Here is a 15,000-nt window from a genome sequence, read left to right on the forward strand (position 1 = left end):
AAGGAAGGCCAAAACGTGAATATTTGTAGCCCATTTTTACCGACTATTTCTCCATTTTGATCACTTGCTTTTATAGCTAAGCATCGTTTATCATCCTACTTCTACATGAACTGCTTATAAAGCTAAAAGAGTTTCAAATTCAAGCGGAAAATACATAACTTCTCTGTATCCATTTTTTCTAATCGCAGTGAATGGCGACCGAGAACATTTGCCTTAGGAAAATTAAGAAATATGGGCCTGGCCTATACTGAGCTGTAACTGTATTTCAGTTAATTTTAATATTTTAAACAATAAGTTGAAAAAGTTTCTCTTTGAATGAACATTTAGTTAATACGGTGTCGTCGGAAAGCTTAAACAGACGAACATCGCGGGCGGAAAGGCAAACATCAAACGGCTAGCTGACGTTCAGCGTTCGCCGTTTTTGCGGTGCCTAATCTAACTACTGTTACGAGCTATCGACGTTAAATATAGTTGCTTTACTTAACTTTACTTTTTGCTATTTCCAAAGTGATCATTTGTACTACTGTTACCCAGGGCTTGAGGATCTAGAGATGCTGTTATGCGTGTTACACAATTCATCTGGAGAGACTGGCGTTGCGGTTCAGTACTCTTATGACACATGATTAGGGCGGTATTCCGAAACTCTTGCATTCTTAAGGTATAAACTATAGGATTTACAAAGGAATTGGCGTAGAACAAGACATCTACGGACTGGCGGATATTAAATATGGCCTTTTTGGATAGTGTGTTGGATTCTGTTACACCAAGGACAACGTAGAAAAACCAGGGAAGAATTGAGAGTGTGCTGAGAGCAGTGACAACGAATAACGTGGCTGTCAATTTCCTGTCGGAGGCCCCTGCCCCAGATAGCTGTGGAGGGGCATTCCTTTTCACATTAAAGATAATAATCATATAGGATACTATGACGGTCGAAAGGACAATTATCATAAGTGAAGCCCAAACGAAAGAGCAGGCTTTTGAGTCAGTAAGGAATAGCGCAGCCTCTGCAGACGACACGACAAGAGCTAATAGCCAAATGCAAACAACGGTCTTTAAATAGATCCAGTTCGTCAGTCGACAATGTCTAAAAGGAAATAAAGTTGCATGAAGGCGTTCCAACGACAGCAAGGCAAGATTAAACAGGGAACAATTTTTAAAAAATAGATCAAAGTACATGACTGTGAACTTTTTCCAACTGAATCCACTGTAAGGTTTAAAGGTTAGCGTATGGTAAATATGCATGGGCCCTGACACATCTCCCACCAGCAAATCAGCCACAGCCAGGTTTATGATCAGGTACGTAGTGCACTTGCGTAGATGGTGATTTCTTGCAAAGGTGATGATAGTGAAGCCGTTTATTAGAAATATGATGACAAATTCAGCGATGTAAACTGCAAGCCACATGATATTCAACCTTGTCGAAGGATCATCTGTTCCTGTTTCATTCGGCATACTCAAGCTAAGGCAGATTCAAATTGTCTGGCGCTGTCTCTTGCCTGTTCTAATAAGTTGACAAATCAAAAGATTAAATTTGCTGATAAAGAAAGTCTCCCTTTTTTAGCCGGGGCCGAAAATTTCAATTGGTTTTATCGATATGAGTGACTGGGGTCCTTTAAGAACAGTTACTGCGACGGCAACGTTCCATCCTGTTTACGTCGTACAATGTGGATGAAATTAAAATAAATTGGTGCGAGCGGTTTCAAAGTAAAAATAGAGACTATAGGGTTCACAGTTTTACGCTCACGTTGTCGTCAAAACCTCAAAATTGGTGATTTCTTGTTGTTACGAAGTGCACCGCAAAAATTGTGCTAAAAGTGCATGCTGCAAGTGCAGCTCGATTATTTTTTGTGACGATGCCGTTGACGTGGCAGGTGGAAATTTGCGTTTTTCTACAAATCCAGGAAACTTGTTTTATTTTAGTTCATTTCTAGCGTGTTTTCTACAGATATCTATCTTACCAGCAAATTGCCAAAAGCGAGAGACACTGAGCTGGAATGTACGGTGGCCCATAATTAAGTGACTTTCTGCAAATTAAAGAGTTGCGGCTAATCAAATAAAGTCGCTGCAAATAAAGTAAAGTTGCTGCAAATAAAATAAAGTTTGTTGCAAATTAAAACATCAAGAGTATGCGCGCGCTCTGAAAGAAGGACAGGTACAAAACACTGGTCACAGGTCATTGTTTTATCAATACAAAAACAACCCTAACTGTTTATATATCCAAACATTGGGCCTAATTAGGCCTAAGGTTAGCTTTAATGTATGTTTAGGATACTTTCTGTATTGTTAAAACAATGACCTGTGAATCGTGTTTTGTACCTGTCCTTCCTTCAGTGCGCGCGCATAATTTTAATGTTTTAATTTGCAGCAACATTCTTTTAATTGGAGCAACTCGTTTTGTAAATTTGCAAAAACTATTGTGAATTTGCTTGCGGCAACTTTATTTTATTTGCAGCAACTCTTTAATTTGCAACTTGTCCCTTGTGGGCCACCGTATGGAATGAGAGATATTGCATGGATTTATAACAAGCAATATTTTAAGGAGCCTCTGAATCTTCTCAATTTCACTTTCAGCACTGAATAATTTATGGAGGTCACCGAGTTCGTTACCACGACGCACCTATATTTACTGGGTTGCCAAACCCAGTCGGAATCTGCGTTTTATTTTGTCGTAGTGTCTTTGTGGGTAGAGTCATCTGTGCGTATTTCTGCTAGGCTTCAGGGGGTAGTAGAAATAGACCGAATGCATAAATGGCGGCCAAAAAGAATTCTTTTGATTATGTGCTAATTAGACTTACTAGTCTTGCATGTACAAAATACAAAAGAAATGTTGCTTGAGAGCGAGGTTAGTCAGTCTTATCAGCACATAAACAAAAGAGTACATTTTTGGCCTCCATTTATGCATTCGCTCTATGGGTAGATTTTATCTGGTGGACACAGTAGAATATTTAATTAACCTGCAAAAGCGTCGAAAGTCATTGTATCTCGAATGTCGTTTCAGTGGATCTTTAAGGAACATATACTCTTATGGAGCTCTAGAATGGAACTTCAACTGGATAAAAAATTGTACAGTCGGGGAAAAAATATAGATATCTGGCCCGGGTTGCTCAAAGCAGGGTTCGCGCTAACCAGCGTTAAATACCTTCTTAACCAACGGTTAGCGCTAACCAGGCTTCGAGAAACTGGCCCCTAAAATCTTAAAAGCGACGAGTAATGGGCTTTGACAACAATTACATCTTTCGCCGTAGGATATCACAAAGTGAGCTTTATTTCTAATATTATTTTACAAACTGTGCTGTTATGTGCAACACCGAAACCAAATGGCAAATTCTGTATGGGTGTAAAACGAATCGAACGCCTTGAATGCATCACAGTGTTTTCTGAAGTCGCATCTTAGTTGTCTGGCAATTTACATTTATTTTGTATTCCACTCTGCACAGTTTTCAGGTAAAAAAATAATTAAAAATGTGATAGTGAAGAATTAGTGGACCTTTTTGAATATTTTTTGATATGTACTTTAATATTATCTGTCAAAAATTTGCATAATAAGCTTGAAATAAACACACTCAATAAATTTGGTCGCATTTACCTCTTCGTCGAGTTCTCGTTAATGTTTTACTTTCTTTAGGTAATAAAAACAATTTGAAATTTGACTACGAAAGCTTGTTGTCCATTTTTTGCCTTGGTTCTTTAGTGAAGGGATGTATCAACATTGCTCCAGACAAGATTGCTTCCCGACCCAACAGATGAAATGTAAATATTCAGTTAAATATTGCAACAAAATTGAAAAAGGAAAGACGGAGGAGTCAGCTAAAAATTACATTGTTAAACTCTGAAAGCGACGAACGATTAACATTGTTCCCTGTAGTTCATTCAATGTAAACAAGAACCTTGACGCAAGGTCATCACGTGCACCCTTGTGGTTGCCTAGCACGTGGTCATTTTCTTCCTTTTGACATAACATCGTGACCTTCCCTTGATTCATAGAAGTCAGAGACGAGACTGCAGAAATTTTAGCGTCCCTTAGAAAATGGTGACCTTTTTATTGACTGCTTTGAGTTCGTTTCTTATGCCTCAGATACTGGATAAGTATTCACTTAACCTTTTATCGTTTCATTTTGTTTGTAGCAAGCTCCATGCAATTGTCAATGCAAATATCAAAATAAACGATCTTTTTTACCCCATCGTATGTGGATTAAAAGGCATTTTTAGTTGTATTAAAGGGCCTGTGTCACGATAAAGCGCATGTGTGAGCTTGATTGACAACCACACAATTTTCAACCAATAGAAATCTTCACACGACGCGCGCGAGATGAGATATTCATCGTTCGATGTATCGTGGAAATAAAATGGCGAAGTACAAGCAGTGTTTCCGCAGACCCCTTAGGAGAAAAACGTAAGGAAACTCGATGAAATTGTTTCGGGCAAAAATGTGAACCATTTGTGAAATTTCCAGGCCTTTTTCTCAATGGAATTCTTCACTTGTCATGCTACATAGCCTCGAGTGTTCTGCAGTTGAACGTCAGGGATGACCGTGGAAAACTGTAGCAAAAATATCTATCTTACACAGAGACTTGCATATGTGGAACAGGGACGAAAACACGCATGAAACAAGGTAGGCGATAATATATGTTCAACACTCGATTCAACACAGCGATTGCGGTTTCCGGCAGGCCGAACAGACAAGCTGAGTTGTTTATCAAGGCCTGTTAACCGGTAGTACTCGAGCTCCGATGCGATTTTCTCAATTTGAAAGTGCTAGTAAAAAACAGGTGTCGCTGATGTGCCTCAGGGAAATCAAGAACATTTGATGAGCGAGGAAGAAAAGAATCAGAAGAAATCAAACATTCAGAATGTACAATCAGAGATGAATACACGCCATATTAGAAAATCTCCATGGCATTCAAATATATTTTGGTTTCTTTACTTGCAGTATTAACTTGTTCTGCCAAATCACCTGTATAATGTCAATTTCACCGTTTAGCTGATAAGCATATCACGTTTCACGATTTCTCCAAAAAAAAAAAACGTTCCTAGCCAGTTGTGACTAGTCAAAAATTTATGGAAGTCTTTGTTGGGAGTTCTCTTCTATGTATGTACATAATAAAATCAATAATTTTTGAGGGCAGGACTTCTCTCACGGAATTGCAATGTACCACATTAATAAATAGTCTCTTTCCCTAGGAGTTGATAAATATGGCATGGAAACTGGCCATAAAGGCACTACAGAAGGGAGTGGGAAGCATGGATTATGATGATTGCCTTCTTATGGAACAAGATGAAAATGCCTCTGACCATGAAGATGCCAGCACCTGACTTGCGGATGTACCATAGTCAAGTGGACAACCTACATTTGTATTGATCTATTTCATGCCTTCCAAATAAAATCTTCTTCTGTTTTAGCTAACGAGCCTTTCTAGTCTTGCTATGACAAGCAACTTTCAAAAGAATATTAAAAATGAGGGAAGTTGGTGTAATTAACATATTAAAAATACAAAAACCTTTAGAGGTGGTCGCCATTTATGAAACTGGTCTATTGACCAAAAGCCAGTTCCTGAATTGGGCAAATAAGGTAACTGCCGTACTACAGGTGTATGAGCCAGGACATCAAAAACAAAGGATGTGGGGATGCAACTGTATTTCACAAGCAAGGCACTTTTGAAAACTCTGTTTGAACACAATATTTAGAAGAAGGAAGAGGAAAGTTGTTCCCTCTGCTGTGTGCATGTACTTTGTACTAGAAGACACTATCCCCTAAGCAACAGGTGTTTAGATGGGTTTCCGAACTGTCTAAATGTTGGGAAGTAATAGCAGACAAAACCGCTGACAGTGTGTGGTTTTTCAGTAAAGGGAACCTCCACTCCCACATAAAAATATCGGGAAATCTCAGGATCCCCTCTTATAATAATTATTTTCAGCATACCATCACCCCCAATAACTGACTTGTTTTAGTTGCCTTGTTGTGAAACTTTGGTTTAGGATAAAAACTATTTTTAAAGGCAAATGAAAAGCCATTATGATACCAGTAATTCCAATCAAGGGTGGTCAACTTTTTCCTTGCTCTGTGAACTTGTTCCCTAGAAAAAAGGTTATGGGCTAGTAAATATGAAAAGACAAGAAAATTATTAATAATTGCTATCAACAGTAATCACTAGTTACAATATTCCAATACTGTTACATTCAGCCGATGAACCTAGGCCTGGACAGTGATTGACTGCCAAGGGTCTGTGATTATTCATTTGAGGTAACCCTCTATGCCATAATTCTTTTGTAAGCCAAACAGTTCTGCCAGTTGGTACCAATTGCAAAGATCGACTAAACAACAACCCATGAGTTACTGAACTACTAGAGTCAACATGCAGTGTCCTTTAAAGTTTTCAACAAATTATGAACATACCCATACTTCATGACAACATATATCTTCATTCACAGTATTAATAACTATCATCATACTGCTGTGGTGATCATTGTTAATAATTATGTATAAAACTTGCGTGAAGGGAATTCTCATTGACATGTGTACATCAGAGACATACTGTTTGCACATTCCAAAGGACCAGTATGCCAAAAGTGATCCGTGCTTACACAAATAGTTTTACCAGGTGGTGACTAGAAATGAACGCAACTTACTGTTTATTATTATTATTATTATTATTATTATTATTATTATTATTATTATTATTATTATTATTATTATTATTATTATTATTTAATTATTATTATTATTATTTGTAAAATTTATCATCAACATGATACATCTTGCATAGTGTATTCAATTGCTTGATAGAGTATTAGTTGCATAGTGTATTTCAAAATACTTGATCAAAAATGTTACCTGTACTCTGTGCCGAAAGGTAGCTAAATGACTGGCAAATGAATGTACCGGTAAATTGGCTTTCAAATGATGCGAAATAAACTGAGCAGATCTATCATGCTTGACCCTACTCTAATGAGAAAAAAATAGCACAAAAAAAAAGTTCGGCCCTTCTTTTTTACCAAACAAAAATTCTCATCTACCGTGGGCTTCAACAGCTAAATCGAGACGCTTCAAAGCTGAAGCCAATTGCTCCTCTTTGTGCGTCCCTACACTGGAAGCCATCATTCCATGATATGGCAACTGAACTGACGGATAAAAAACACGAATAGCAAAATAAAACGCACACGAAGCTGACGACAAAGAATCGTAGTGCTAAAGGGAAACCAATAATCGGTGTAAATACTAACCTCATTCTTCGTCTCACCTCCAAGGACAAAAGATGTTGTGCGAAGGCCGTGTCAGTGGAATCGACGCACATACACTTTATAATTTTCCAGCTTTCATGGACATCTTTCGCTATATAAAGCTTTCGATGTGCCTCATCCCATCTCCTATTCCTTGTCTTCTTCTTTATTTGGATTCAAGGCGGCTACGAGGTGTAAGAACCTTTCGACCCGAACCCCTTCGCCTGATCCGGCTTTCGTGGACATGAATTTTATCTACACAGATCCCAAAACTAACACAATATGCCGTCAAAGTCCTTCGTATATTACCAAACTGAAGTTTAGAAATGTTATTACAACTTTGGCACGTCTCACTGTGTCGATTAAACAGGATTTCAGTAATTGATACTGGCTTTGAAAAAAGAACCGTCGGGTCAAAAATCAAACAGCCGCACATGCGCAATAGAGTGCCACAGGCCCTTTAACGAGAGTAAATTTTTACTGTTCTTTTTTCTGCTGCAACTTATTTTTGCGGATCAAGTATCATCCGCAAAATCCGCAAAAATTAAACCCAGCAAAATAAAAGTGCTAACCCGGTAACTCCCAGCTTTTGCGATACTATCTGCTGCAAACGTAAAACCAAAGAAAATTTTTACCTGTCATCAGACTACTGAAAAGAAGAGGAATTATGAGGCGGAAACAACATGTTCAGTCCTTTCTTAGTGTTTGGCATAAACGATTGCTTGGTGCAAACATGCATGCATGACACGCAGGAAAGCGTCTGTCAGAGCAATTTGCAGTTAGTTCTTTTGCAGACCATTTCATTTAAAGGGGCTATGTCACGTTATTTTAGGGTGTTGCGGGGAAATATTTAGTTAATCACGAGTTCAAAACTCGAAACTGGTAATGAGCAATTCCTTTACCGATAAAATTATCGTTACATCACAAACTAAATGATTCTGAGAAAAAAGACGACCTTTATCCAGGCGATTTCTCATAAACTTGAAAAACGTCGTGCCGACCTTTCTCAAGATTACCCAAATGTAATGCACCTATCAATGTTAAGGCCGAGTCCATTTACGTTCATCCGTGCTTCTCTTTCCTTTTGCAGTATTTCTTTTATGTTGTTCAACAGTTTTAAGTGGTTATTGCAATGTTTCATTCTACTTTTTGGGCATTTTGCGAATCATGGAATTATATCATTTTGCGTGACATAGCCCCTTTAAAGAAGAAACGAGTAAGTTTCAATCAAGAGCGTGTCTTTTTATCTTTGAACTGAATTTATTACCAAAGCTTAAAAAAATAAAAGACCTCAAAATGGGACAGGACATTACAAAATAATTAAACGTGTGAACGTGTGAGGCAAAGAGCCTTTGCTGGCACGACGTCTGGGTGAACCCTCAAATGGTCTTAATGACCCCCCCCCCCCCCCCCCTCCCCCTCCACTTGAAAAAATTAACTTGAACGCTACAGTTCAATACTACCCAACTCAGTGGCTTCTGTTTTTGTGTAACACATACCACAGGCAACCCAGTGTACGCTCACGGAGCGTCTAGTCTCACACGTGAACGACCAAATCCCGTTCATTACGTACTGACGAAATAAAATGATTCCGACCAAGGGAGCCTACATTTGGCATCCATTTGATCGGAGGTGAATAATATTCAATTCCTAATCACCTCACAGTCAGCAGAGTAAAACGTACTACTGAGGTGTTGTATATACTAACAAAAGAAATAACGATTTTCGATTCTCTTCCATGGAGACCATATACTTGTGACGCGATGATTAACGCTATGAGGCTGGATGCGACAGATGTCTTGGAGTATTTCGCTAAGAATATCCATTTCATTTCCGAAATCGGTAACACTTTGTCTAGTAAAGTTAAAAGCTGAGAGCGATAAAAGTTATGACCAAATAAATTAAACTTTTTTTTGTTGAGCGTGTTTTAAGGCTTTCGATCAGAGCTGGGTCTTTCCACCTGCCTCGTGCTGAACAACAACTCTCGGTATTTTCCCCAGATCAGAGCTCAAATGTAGAATCCAATGTTATAGCATACAAAATATGAACATCTTGATACCCGTTTGGAAAATCCTTTGTCCGATAAGGTTATGTCTTTTATCGAAACGTTGACACTCCACTATGTTTATTTTTTTTTTCCTTTTTTTTGGTGACCGGAATTAAACTTAAGCCAAATCGTCTCGAAACTTTGGATGCATCGGCATAACATACTAAAGTCACAGGCCCTTTATCTCAAACAACACATTATTTTATCTTGGATATACAGACGAAATATACAATCAACTTACTGGTCGTTTTCTTGACTGCAAATTTGCACCGTGAAAAGCTTCCTTCATTCTTACCCTTTTTTTTACAACAATGTCATTAAAAATTTGCATAAAATGACAACAACTTTTCTTTTACAAATTAGTTGGGGCGTTTTTTTGCCCTTTCCATTATTTTACATTGGACCATCGAAGTTAAATATAATCGAAAAACTCCACCACACACTGTCTGTCATTCATCTCTCTGTATTCAGGATGACTTGAAATGTGGACAAACGTTACGTTTACAGCTCAGTTGGTTGACCGTGTCTTCCTTTTACTTTAATTTTGAGCCTTGTATTTATAATAATTTTTGTTTTTTTATGAACGAAAAAGAAAAGAAAGAAAGTAAGTTCATTTACGTGTCAAGTCTTGTAGTGCTGGAGTACTAATTGGGGACACTGTAAACTGAACTCAACAAATTAACGCAAATTGTGGCTTCCCCATACGCACACCTGGCGTCCCGAGGAGTTTCCGCTTAACGGCGGCTCGAACACTACATAGAAAACATCACACATGTAAAGTGCAAAACAACATGGCTAGAAGCATTACTCCCCGACGCAGCTATCTATCTAATTGGCGAAAACCGCAGACACTTAATCTATTACTGCGGTACTGCAGTAACATGGCTCCCCAACTGTGTTTACAGTTGCAAAATATGAAAACTTTGAACTTGCATGTAAATAGGTCTTTAGAACAAAAACATTTACTAAGTTCGAGCCTATATAGACTTATTCTCAAAAGATACTGTAACTACTACAACTCAATGATTTCTAGTCATCATTTCTCCCACTCTGGGCGTAGATAGTCAGGTACAGGGCTGTCGCAATCCAACTTATCCTGGCACATTTGCTGGAGAATCTGCTTTCCTTTGATCGTTACAGGAGCTAAGTATCCATTGGGATCATAAATAGGGGCGACAATTGATAGCACTCCTCTTCTGGTTAAAGGGCGATCGCGAAGCTTGATACGGAACCGAAAGCTGTCGCTTTCGACACACCACATTACGCATAAGGCTCTCTCGATCGGTAGCGGATCTACCGCTAAGTTCAGTCCATTGATACCCTTCGCAAGATCTTCCGCTGGAACAGCTTCAAGAACTTGGCAAGATGAGGCGAGTCAGGAGAAGGTCCACCCGGCTTGTTTCAGACTTCCTTGTGCACTCTGAGACAGGCTTTGTCACAGAAGCCTTGACTAGCTTTAATCAGAAGAGATGTATGGCTTCAGTGTCGGTTGGCACAGATTTAAGCCCATCATCTACATAGAAATTCTTGCGTATGAATGTAGGTGCATCGGCACCGAATTCGTCTTCACCATTATCTGCTGCTCGTCTGATCCCAAAGTGCGCACAACCTGGGGAGCTGCTGGCCCGAACAGGTGACCTTTCATACGGTACTCAGCTACTTCCTTTGACGGGTCTCCGTTCAGCCACCAAAAGAAACGCAATAGGTCTCTTTGTTCTTCCCAGACCACAAACTGATGGAACATGCTCTTTACGTCCGTCCTGAAGGCAACACTTTCTTGGCGAAAACGACACAGGATCCCCAACAGATCATTCGTAAAATCAGGACTTTGCAGCAGGTAGTCATTGAGGCTGACACCATTGTAGTGCGCTGAACACTCAAATACTGCACGAATCTGCCCTGGTTTCTTGGGATGGTAGACTCCTGTATGAGGATCATAGATAACTTTGCTATCTTTTACTTCAAGACGATCAGCAGGGACTCTTTCTGCACATTGAGAAGTTAGGTCCTTTATAAAGGTCTGGTAGTCTGTAAAGAACTTCAACTTCTTTTTGACTCTTGCATTCAGTTGGTTCCATCTTTTTACAGCAAGCTGACGGTTGTTGGCAATGCAAGACACACAATGTCAGACTTTAAGGAAAGTGGCATTTCGTACCATCCATCAGATTGCTTCTTCACACCATTCTCCAGGATCCTCAGAAATCTCTCATTTACCATGGAATAGGGTTTCTTCTTGTCACTTGTCTCAGCAAAGTCAGTTTCCAACACACGGAAATTTTCTCTGGGTCAATGATCTCTTTATCCTTTGTAGAGAATGCAAATCCGCTTGGAATTTCTGACACTTCGATTATGTTGCACACACCGTCTTCTCTATCCTCTCTGTTACTTGACTTGCAGACTCTTCCGATCACACACCAACCGAGTGCGGTTCTCAGAGCATACTATTTCTCTCGGTCGGATAGCCTTTGGACAATTGTTACCACTCAAGATAGAGATCTCTGCGTCTGGATGGTATGGTGCTAATGTATCAGCAACACTGTTCACATGTTCCCATTCTCTCGCAACTTCAAGCTTTGGAATTTGTGACCGATTGGCTGAAACATCTCCTCGGCTGAAGGCCACTGGCATCTTCACAACACACTCTCTACGGTAATCCAGGACTTCCAAACCGGAGATCTTTCTGATTTTCACTCTTGCGTTCTGCTCTTGCATTGTCGTCAACAGGAGTTCAGTTGATGGACCTTCCAGATTGAACCGTTTGCTCAAAGTCTGGGACACAAAACTGACATTTGAATGGTCGTCAAGGACTGCATACTGCAAGATTTCTTTCTCTGGTTGCCCCACTGGCCTGACTGATACTGGTACAATCAAGGTGTAATAAAATCGACCACCTTGGTCAGGAAGCATACATGCCCTCACACAATTAGAAACGACGACATCGACTTGTGATTGTCCCTTTTGAAGGCAGATGGGGTGCATCCCTGAGCACGTTATACACAAACGTTCACGAAAGAAAAGGTCTCTCCTTTCGCTGAATGGCATCTTGCAGAAATCTTGACAGTCATCTAATTTATGTCCTTGACCACAGAACAGATATTTACTTGAGTCAGTTGGACAAGAAAGCTTTTGCTTGTTTGTCTCCTTGGGGTTCGGTTCATGGTTGACACCACTCTTGCCACTCTTGACACTCTCCTTGAGTAGGGTAACTAAGCTCAGGTTCAAGGTAATGACCGGCATATACATTGTGTGTTATAGCTCCTGGAAGGAATGAAGGTGCTGGGGCTCGCAAACTACATGTTGTAGGCCTACAATCATAGACAAAACTGTTGGGAAGGTTACCACTTTTGACGTCTTCTTTGCTTCTCTCCCTGACTCAATGTTGTGCAAAACTAAATGCTTTTCGTAAAAAATTGTAGTGTTATCTTCCAACATTGAATAGGGGGGAGGAGGGCTTTATAAGAGAAGGAGAAAGTGTTTTTTTGCGCCTTAACAGAAGCGGGTTGAAATACAGCTCTGGTGGGGTTCATGTATATAACCTTCCCAACTACTTTTGTCTAGGATTGTCTGAAAATTCTGGGTGTGGCCGTCATTGGAAATACTACTTTTTTATGCTAGCGTTCACAGTTTCGGAGAAAAAAATAAACATAACTATTGCTTTTTGTAATATTTATATGTTTTTTGCCATGTTAGGATAAATTGTAGGCGTTTACTTGGTTATAAATAGGGGAAATTTTAACTGTCATATATGCATTAGGATGTCCTATTGTATATTAAATTGTAGAGCAAATAAAATGATGACAATTCCTTCACGAATTAAGAAAAAGGGGAGGAGTCTAGATGATAGATAATTAAAGCAAAGTATATATTGTTAAAGTTGGTGGAGTTCACGGACTAAACACTTAGAATGGCGGAGGTCAATTTCACTTTGCGAAGTCGAGAGCAGCGCCTTGTGTATCTTTTGACATATAGTAGAGCCGATTTGGAGAAAGTTCCCACTAGGGATGTATTTGCCGAAATGGTTTCGTTGGCTTGGATGGAAATGGCTGGTGTGAAAGTTATACAGTGGGTTGTAGCGCGTGAATTACACGCTGATGCAGGTGCCTCGGAGAGCCATTCGCATTATCACATGGCATTGAAGCTTGAAAAACGCGCTCGTTGGCTGAAGGTACGCAAGTTCTTGGACGACGGCTACGGCATCAAGGTCAATTTTAGTTCCAATCATAACAAGTACTATTCAGCGTACAAATACACAACAAAGGAAGATAGAGATTGTGTACACTCAGAGGGCCACCCAGACCTTGGAAACACACCTCCACCGAGAACTGAGAATGCTATTTCCGGTAATAAAAGAAAAGCAGCTCGCAGTGCTAGAGTTTCCAAGAAAAGAAAGCGCGGTATGTTCATCTACGAGGTGACTCAGTTCATTCAGGCTAAGAATGTCAAATCACGGCTGCAGCTAATGTCCATTGCGGCGTCACAAAATCGTGAAGGCAAAACGGATCTTGCTCAATTTATATGTAACAGGGGTGGAAAAGCAGTTGATGAATGCCTGGCTGTTGCACACGAATTGCAGAAGCGAAATTTGCACGCTCAAAGAAAACTCGCATCGAACTTCTGCACGACAACTATACAGGGGAATGCGTAGCTGAATGTAATGGCGAGTGGATGGGGGTAGCAGTGCATCTCCTCACCAGAAATGAGATTAGCGTCAGTGTTTTTGCTCAGGCGGTCTTCACATTGTTAGAGAAAGGAAGGGGGAAGTACCGTAATATTTTTATTCACTGAAGGCCATATACGGCACGTTTTGCAACCCCGCAATTGGAACTTTTGCCTGGGTACGGGCGGAGGAGGCTGAGATAATTATGTTGAATGATTTTCGCTGGAAACCATCCATTATAGCCTGGGCTGACTTGCTGCTGTTGTTAGAGGGAGATATAGTTCATTTACCCGCTCCAAAAAATTTCTCCAAACGCGACATTGAGCTAAGCAAAGATACACCCATCGTCGCAACATCAGATGCGCCAATTGTTTTCATAAAGGGAGGAAGTGTTTGCCACGGGAACACCGAAATGATGAATGTAAGGAGGCGATTTTTCCATTTCTGGAGACAAATTCCACCATCAGAAGAACTCCAGTTGGCGCCATGTGGTCACTGTTTTTCTAAACTTATTTTAGATAACATCAACGGAGATACGTTCTCGACTTAGAGTCACGTTTCTATTGTATTGGCTTATCTTATTTTGATCACCCGCGTCGATAACTTACAGTTCACATTACTCCCAACATGACTCCCAACATTACTCCATTTTCAAAGCCTAAAATAATGGCTTTCAAGCCAAGCTGCAGATAAAAGATAGAAACTGGAGTGTAAAGTGCTTTAAAGGAAATAGTAATAGGACGTTTCATGGCCATTTTAGCTTTATTTTAGGTAAATTGCAACATTACTCCATAAAGAGGGCTTAAATTGAAATAACAGATCTAATTAACTTCATGAATACATGGTCTCAATGGAGTAATGTTGAAAATAAGGAGTTTCAATAACTTTTGTCCAAAATAAGAGAGACATCGTACGTATTCCAGTATGCTTTACATATAACTACGTTATTGTTGCAAAATATCAAATTCATTGGGCAAATATTTCGTATTTTCTGATGGAGTAATGTCATGGAGTAATGTTCAAATACGTGTGGATTACCTTTCCCAAAATAGGACAATGATTGACAGTCCATCCTACT

At 39.7% G+C, this 15,000-nt stretch overlaps 1 protein-coding gene and 1 long non-coding RNA gene across 3 annotated transcripts in view; both read left to right on the forward strand.

The window, feature by feature from the left end:
• The window catches only part of LOC138040980 (uncharacterized), a 233,648-nt gene that overhangs the window by 70,856 nt on the left and 147,792 nt on the right, over positions 1–15,000 (forward strand). The window lies entirely within an intron of this gene.
• LOC138041323 (uncharacterized) lies at positions 4,336–5,404 on the forward strand. Its single transcript, XR_011130796.1, has 2 exons — positions 4,336–4,612; positions 5,182–5,404. It is a non-coding gene; the product is annotated as an uncharacterized lncRNA (long non-coding RNA).

Source organism: Montipora capricornis, chromosome 3 (assembly GCF_036669925.1).
Source record: "Montipora capricornis isolate CH-2021 chromosome 3, ASM3666992v2, whole genome shotgun sequence".
NCBI classification, from domain to species: domain Eukaryota; kingdom Metazoa; phylum Cnidaria; class Anthozoa; order Scleractinia; family Acroporidae; genus Montipora; species Montipora capricornis.